At 37.7% G+C, this 7651-nt stretch overlaps 1 pseudogene across 1 annotated transcript; it reads right to left on the reverse strand.

Moving 5' to 3' along the window:
* Positions 1 to 204: 204 nt before the first annotated feature.
* Positions 205 to 433, reverse strand: LOC308241245 (small ribosomal subunit protein eS27-like; annotated as a pseudogene). Its single transcript has one exon. The product of its transcript is annotated as a small ribosomal subunit protein eS27-like (transcript).
* Between the last annotated feature and the right edge of the window lie 7218 nt (positions 434 to 7651).

Below are 7651 nucleotides of genomic sequence, written 5' to 3' on the forward strand. Positions count from 1 at the left end.
TGTCAAAACATCAGAATACAGAAAATAAAAGACATGATTAATGTACATCCTAAGAAACTCAGCAGTGTTTTTGTCTTACTCTACAGCAGGTGCATTTGTCTTTGTACTTTTTTTTTTTTTTGCCCATAATCAAAACTTTATTGGAAAGCTGACACCTAAATAAGAGACCTCTGTTGTATACTTACAAAATTACAAGTAATTACATTATCTTGGTAGATTAACTAGAATTACTGAACTGATAAGGCTTTCTGTGATATAACACAAATTCAGGAAGTTGTGTGGATCATAGTGTTGCTTTCTTCTAAATGAACACCCTTCTGTGAGTAGTCTTTCCTCCTGTTGGCTGGCACAACATGTTGAACAATGCACACAAATAACCACCGTCCGAGCCTGGCTGAAAACCATGGTAGCAACCTGAACATTTTATATCCATAAAATAAGAATTTAAACTTTGAATTAATCAATTTTTTTATGTTTTTTGTTTTGTTTTTTTACTTTTCCTCTTCCAAGGAGAGATGTAGTAAAACTCTACCCAAAGGCACGTTGATCCTGTTGCAAGCCTAGCCCATCAAGATCTCTGAGGGGGCGCCCCTGGCCAGCAACACACGATTGTCTCCGTACTTTCCATAGGAGGCTAAGACAGGAAAATTTGAAAAATTCAGTCATCCTGTGAGAGTACCTCCAGCTTACATTCTTAAAGATAGCAGTGCACAAGGGCATCTTGGGCACAAAGGAAGATTAATGGGAAAGCAAAAGCTACTGATAAGAAAGTCCTTCTGCAAGCATTTCTTTCTCTCTCTCTCTTTTTCCTATAGTAAAGTTAGAGATGCTCTCTGAAGATTTTTTTCTAGGCTTTAAATCATCAAACAAGATGTTCATTGATAACAAACTGGTTTACTGATTCAGTAGGCTTCTGCTGGATGATCATATGGATGACTCTGAGTTCAGCAGACAGGACATCTCCTCTGGGGTTCTGCCTGTTTTGCCAAAGTCCTGATTTAACAGAGAAAAGAGTCAAGGTGGCCTGATTCATTTCTTTATTTTTAAACTTTTAATATGTTCCTTTGACTTTAGGGAGAAAAACATCAGTGTGAGAGAGAAACATCGATCAGTGGCCTCAACTTGGGATCGAACCCACAACCTGGGTATGTGCCCTGACCAGGAATCAAACTGGTGATCTTTTGGTGCACAGGATGACAATCAACCAACTGAGCCACACTGGCCAGGGCTGATGCATTTCTTTCAAAAAGTGTGACAAGTGGAACGTACATTATGTCTGCATACATCTAGCTACATATGTACATAACATACACATATGCTCACAGACGCACACATGCATGCACATTCAAAATGGCAGGTGATAGAATACTCGGAGAACCAGTCAGGATGTGCCTAAACCAAATACAATTGTTCCCTTACTCGTTCTACTAGAAGCCTCACGTTGTTAAAGGAAGTCCCCAGTTGATGGCAATGTGATGAGGGCAGGCTGCCTACTACAGAACTGAGGTCAAAGAATCCATTTTTTCTCCATATTTACATTCCAGTTGCTTTCCTGGAGGAAATGCTTGTTATATTTTTTTGGCCAACTAAATGTAGCACACTTTAGTATTAGGAAAGGGGGTAAATATTTTTACATAGGCCCTTGTTCATCTGAGGGTCATAGGCAAAATCTTTAGACAATACAACAATCTTCAGAGAGCATCTCTAACTTTACTATAGGAAAAAGAGAGAGAGAAAGAAATGCTTGCAGAAGGACTTTCTTATCAGTAGCTTTTGCTTTCCCATTAATCTTCCTTTGTGCCCAAGATGCCCTTGTGCACTGTTATCTTTAAGAATGTAAGCTAGAGGTACTCTCACAGGATGACTGAATTTTTCAAATTTTCCTGTCTTAGCCTCCTATGGAAAGTACAGAGACAATTGTGTGTTGCTGGCCAGGGGCGCCCCCTCAGAGATCTTGATGGGCTAGGCTTGCAACAGGATCAACGTGCCTTTGGGTAGAGTTTTACTACATCTGTCCTTGGAAGAGGAAAAGTTAAAAAAAAAAACAACATAAAAAAGGACAAAGGAATATATAATTCAAAACAGCAAATAATCCAGAATCTATTTTTTATAATGCAAAATTACTAGTTAAAACTGATTTCTGGTTTCTGGCGATCCCTTATTGCCCATGAACAGGTAAGAGTGCATTATCAGAAGCAGATTGAAAGCTCTGTGTTTTTGGAACAAGCTGGCTTGCTCACTTTAGGTGGTAGGGCAGGCCTGTGACCATTTCATTGAGATATCCCCAGTTGTCACTATCCAGAAGTCTTTTCTCTTGTCGGAGTCTCCAATGTCCTAACTAATTGATAGGGTTCTGGGATGCAACAGGGAAAGAGGAGCTGAAGAGATGCACTATTCAATATAGACTAGTTTTCTTTACTAGGTGTACCAGTTAATAATGCAGATTTTTTTTCAATAGATGGAGTTACACATATGTTGATATATATGTGATTTGAGATGTATGCTATTTTGTTGTATTGACAACAAGCTTCAAAACTTCATATGTCAAATTTGCTGAAGGTGTTAACATCATAGATATTTTTACACTTAAAAATGTCAAATTTCATGCCAAAAAAATGCCGGGGTCTTATCCGCATCTAGAAGGGTTCAGGAATCTGGAAAAGGGGCTGTGACGTAAATTAATAAAGAGGCTAGATAAGAAATATAAATTTGGAAGGCATTTTGGGGGAGCCAGAGGAGGCTTAATTCTAGCAACTAAGTGCTTCGAATCTCTGGGCCCAAGGCTTTTTATTCCCACATTTTGCCCTATAGCAAAGCAGATATATATATCAAAGGGAAGATTTGTAAACAGTAAAAGTATTATCAGGTTGGGGGAACTGACCTCAACTGTCTGGCAGCAGGCAATAAAATGTAGATCTTCAGCTCTGCTGAAGCCCCAAGGTTCATCAACCTTTTGATGAACTTCTTGCATTTATGACCTACCGGAATTAGCCTCCAGCAAAAAATAATAATAATAAAAATTAAAAAATAAAAAAAAAAACAGCATTTGCATTTGCGGGAGTTTTAATTCATTCCTTTATTTTGAAGAAAAGTGCTGCTGAATACTTTGGGAAGCTTATGGTGAACATGCTCCATCTCAATATACTTGTGAATGCTGGTTTAAATGCTTTAAACGTGATGATTTTTATGTGAAAGACAAAGACATCCAGATCAACTGAAAAAGTTTGAAGACCAACAATTACAAGCATTATTGGATGAAGATGCGTGCCAAACTCAAAAACAACTTACAGAAAGATTAAATGTTGCTCAGCAAACAATTTCCGATCGTTTACAAGCAATGGGAAAGATTTTATTTTTTTTTTTATTTTTATTTTTTCCAAATTTTTATTAAGGTATTATATGTGTACATATCTTACCATTGCCCCCCCCCACCCCACTCCCATACCTGCCCTCACCCCCCAATGTTTTGCATCCGTTGGTTACTCTTATATGCATGCATACAAGTCCTTCAGTTGATCTCTTATTTCCCCCACCTCTCCCTAACCTTACTGCTGTAATTAGACACTCTGTTTGATGCTTTACTGCCTCTGTAACTATCTTTTGGTTCATCAGTTTATAATGTTTTTCATTATCCCTAAATGAGTGAGATCATGTGGTATTTTTCTTTCATTGACTGGCTTATTTCACTTAGCATAATGTTCTCTAATTCCATCCAGGTGTCTACAAATGGTAGTAATTCCTTCTTTTTTATGGCAGCATAGTATTCCATTGTGTAGATGTACCACAGTTTTCTGATCCAGTCATCTGCTGACGGGCACCTAGGCTGTTTCCAAATCTTAGCTATTGTAAATTGTGCTGCTATGAACATAGGGGTGCATATATCCTTTCTGATTGGTGTTTCTGGTTTCTTAGGATATATTCCTAGGAGTGGGATTACTGGGTCAAATGGGAGTTCCATTTTCAGTTTTTTGAGGAAACTCCATACTGTTCTCCACAGTGGCTGCACCAGTCTGCATTCCCACCAGCAGTGCACGAGGGTTCCTTTTTCTCCGCATCCTCGCCAACACTTGTCGTTTGTTGATTTGTTGATGATAGCCATTCTGACAGGTGTGAGATGGTATCGCATTGTCGTTTTGATTTGCATCTCTCGGATAATAAGTGACTTTGAGCATGTTTTCATGTGTCTCTTGGCCTTCCTTCTGTCTTCTTTCGAAAAGATTCTATTTAGGTCCGTTGCCCATTTTTTTATTGGATCATTTATCTTCCTTTTATTAAGTTGTATAAGCTGCCTGTAGATGTTGGAAATTAAACCTTTATCAGTGATACCATTTGCAAATATGTTCTCCCATACAGTGGGGTTTCTTGTTGTTTTGTTGATGGTTTCTTTTGCTGTGCAAAAGCTTTTTATTTTGATGTAGTCCCATTTGTTTATTTTCTCTTTGGCTTCCATTGCCCTAGGGGCAGTATCACTGAAAAAGTTCTTTTGGCATATGTCTGAGATTTTGCTGCCTGTGGATTCCTCTAGTATTTTTATGGTTTCCCGTCTTATATTTAAGTCCTGTATCCATTTTGAGTTTATTTTTGTGTATGGTGTAAGTTGGTGATCTAGTTTCATTTTTTTGCATGTATCTGACCAATTTTCCCAACACCATTTATTGAAGAGACTGTCTTGACTCCATTGTATGCTCATGCCACCTTTGTCAAATATTAATTGCGCATATTGGTTTGGGTCGATATCTGGATTCTCTATTCTATTCCATTGATCTATATGTCTGTTCTTGTGCCAGTACCAGGCTGTTTTGAGAACAGTGGCTTTGTAATACAGCTTGAAATCTGGTATTGAGATCCCTCCTACTTTATTCTTCTTTCTCAGGATTGCTGTGGCTATTCGGGGTCTTTTTTTATTCCAGATGAATTTTTGGAGAGTTCTTTCTAGGTCTGTGAAATATGCTGTTGGTATTTTAATGGGGAGTGCATTGAATCTATAGATTGCTTTGGGTAGTATGGACATTTTGATGATGTTGATTCTACCAATCCATGAACATGGTATGTTCTTCCATCTGTTTACATCTTCCTCTATCTCTTTTTTCAGTGTCCTGTAGTTTTCCGCATATAGGTCTTTTACCTCCTTGGTTAGGTTTATTCCTAAGTATCTTAATTTTTTTGGTGCGATGGAAAATGGGATTGCTTTTTTAGTCTCTCTTTCTGTAAGTTCACTGTTGGTGTATAGAAATGCCATAGATTTCTTGGCGTTAATTTTGTATCCTGCTACCTTGCCGAATTCATTTATTAAGTCTGTTAGTTTTTTGATAGAGTCTTTCGGGTTTTTTATGTACAATATCATGTCATCTGCAAATAGGGACAGCTTTACTTCTTCTTTTCCAATTTGGATGCCTTTTATTTCTTCTTCTTGTCTAATTGCAATGGCTAATACTTCCAGTACTATGTCAAACAGGAGTGGTGAGAGTGGGCATCCCTGTCTTGTTCCTGTTCTTAGGGGAAATGGTTTTAGTTTTTGCCCATTGAGTATGATGTTAGCTGTGGGTTTATCATATATAGCTTTTATTATGTTGAGGTATGATCCTTCTATTCCCACCTTGTTGAGAGTTTTTATCAAGAAAGGGTGTTGGATTTTGTCAAATGCTTTTTCTGCATCAATTGATATGACTATGTGATTTTTATCTTTCAATTTGTTTATGTGATGTATCACATTTATTGATTTTCGGATATTGAACCATCCTTGCATTCCTGGGATAAACCCTACTTGGTCATGGTGTATGATCTTTCTGATGTACTGCTGGATCCGATTTGCTAGAATTTTGTTGAGGATTTTGGCATCTACATTCATGAGGGATATTGGCCTGTAATTCTCTTTCATTGTGTTGTCTTTATCTGGTTTTGGTATTAGGGTGATGCTGGCTTCATAGAAGGAGCTTGGAAGTGTTCCTTCCTCTTGAATTTTTTGGAATAGTCTGAGGAGGATAGGTTTTAGTTCTTCCTTGAATGTTTGGTAAAACTCTCCTGTGAAGCCGTCTGGCCCCGGGCTTTTGTTTGCCAGAAGCTCTTTGATGACTGCTTCAATTTCTTCCATAGTTACTGGCATATTGAGCTGTTTAGATTCTTCCTGATTGAGTTTTGGAAGGTTATATTTTTCTAGGAATATGTCCATTTCCTCCAGGTTGTCCAGTTTGTTGGAATAGAGTTGTTCGTAGTATTTTTTAACAATCCTTTGTATTTCGGCGGGATCTGTTGTTATTTCACCTCTTTCATTTCTGATTTTGTTTATTTGGGTCCTCTCTCTTTGCTTCTTGGTGAGCCTGGCTAGAGGTTCATCAATCTTGTTTATCCTTTCAAAGAACCAGCTCTTGGTTTTGTTGATCTTTTGTATTGTTTCTTTGGTCTCTATGTCGTTTATCTGTGCTCTGATCTTTATTATTTCCTTCCTTCTGCTTACACTGGGCTTTTCTTGTTGCTCTTTTTCTAACTCTTTGAGTTGTTGGGTTAGGTAATTTATTACCCCTGTTTCTTGTTTTTTGCAGTAGGCTTGTAGAGCTATGAACTTCCCTCTCAAGACTGCTTTCGCTGTGTCCCATAGATTTTGGATTGTAGTGTTTTCATTGTCATTTGTTGTCATGATGTTTTTTTTTTCTTCTTTGATTTCTCTGGTAACCCAGTCATGGTTTAATAGCATGCTGTTTAGTCTCCATGTGTTTGATTTCTTTGGGTTGTTTTTATTGTAGTTGATTTCCAGTTTTATGCCACTGTGGTCTGAGAAGATGCTTGATATGATTTCTATCTTTTTGAATTTGAAGAGACTTTGCCTATGTCCCAACATATGGTCTATCTTTGAAAATGACCCATGTGCACTTGAGAAGAATGTATATTCTGTGGCTTTGGGGTGAAATGTTCTGAAGATGTCAATTAATTCCATCTGGTCTAGTGAGTCATTTAGGATTGATGTTTCTTTGCTGATTTTTTGTTTAGAGGATTTGTCCAATGGTGATAGTGGGGTATTGAAGTCTCCTACTATGATTATATTGCTGTCAATCTCTCCCTTGATATCCTCCAGGAGTTTTTTTATGTATTTGGGTGCTCCTGTATTGGGTGCATATATGTTTACCAGAGTTATTTCTTCTTGTTGGATTGCTCCCTTTAGTATTATGAAGTGGCCTTCCTTATCTCTTGTTATGTCCTTCAGTTTGAGATCTAATTTGTCAGATATAAGTATTGCTACCCCAGCTTTTTTTTCAGTTCCATTTGCCTGGAAAACCTTTTTCCATCCCTTCACCCTCAGTCTGTGTGCGTCTTTTTTTCTGAGGTGGGTTTCTTGTAGACAGCAGATATATGGGTCATGTTTTCTTATCCAATCCATTACCCTATGTCTTTTGATTGGGGCATTTAATCCGTTTACATTTAAAGTTATTATTGATAGGTACTTATTTGTCACCATTCCTATTCTTTACACCTGTGTTCCTTCTTCGCTTCCTATTTCTTTTTTTTTTTTTTTTTTACAGCAGACCCTTTAGCATTTCTTGCATTGCTGGTTTGGTGGTAATAAATTCCCTTAGTCCTTTTTTGTCTGTGAAGCTCCTGATTTCACCTTCAATTTTGATTGACAGCCTTGCTGGGTACAGTATTCTTGGATTCAGAC

This window comes from Plecotus auritus, assembly GCF_963455305.1.
Source record: "Plecotus auritus genome assembly, chromosome: 2".
NCBI lineage: Eukaryota > Metazoa > Chordata > Mammalia > Chiroptera > Vespertilionidae > Plecotus > Plecotus auritus.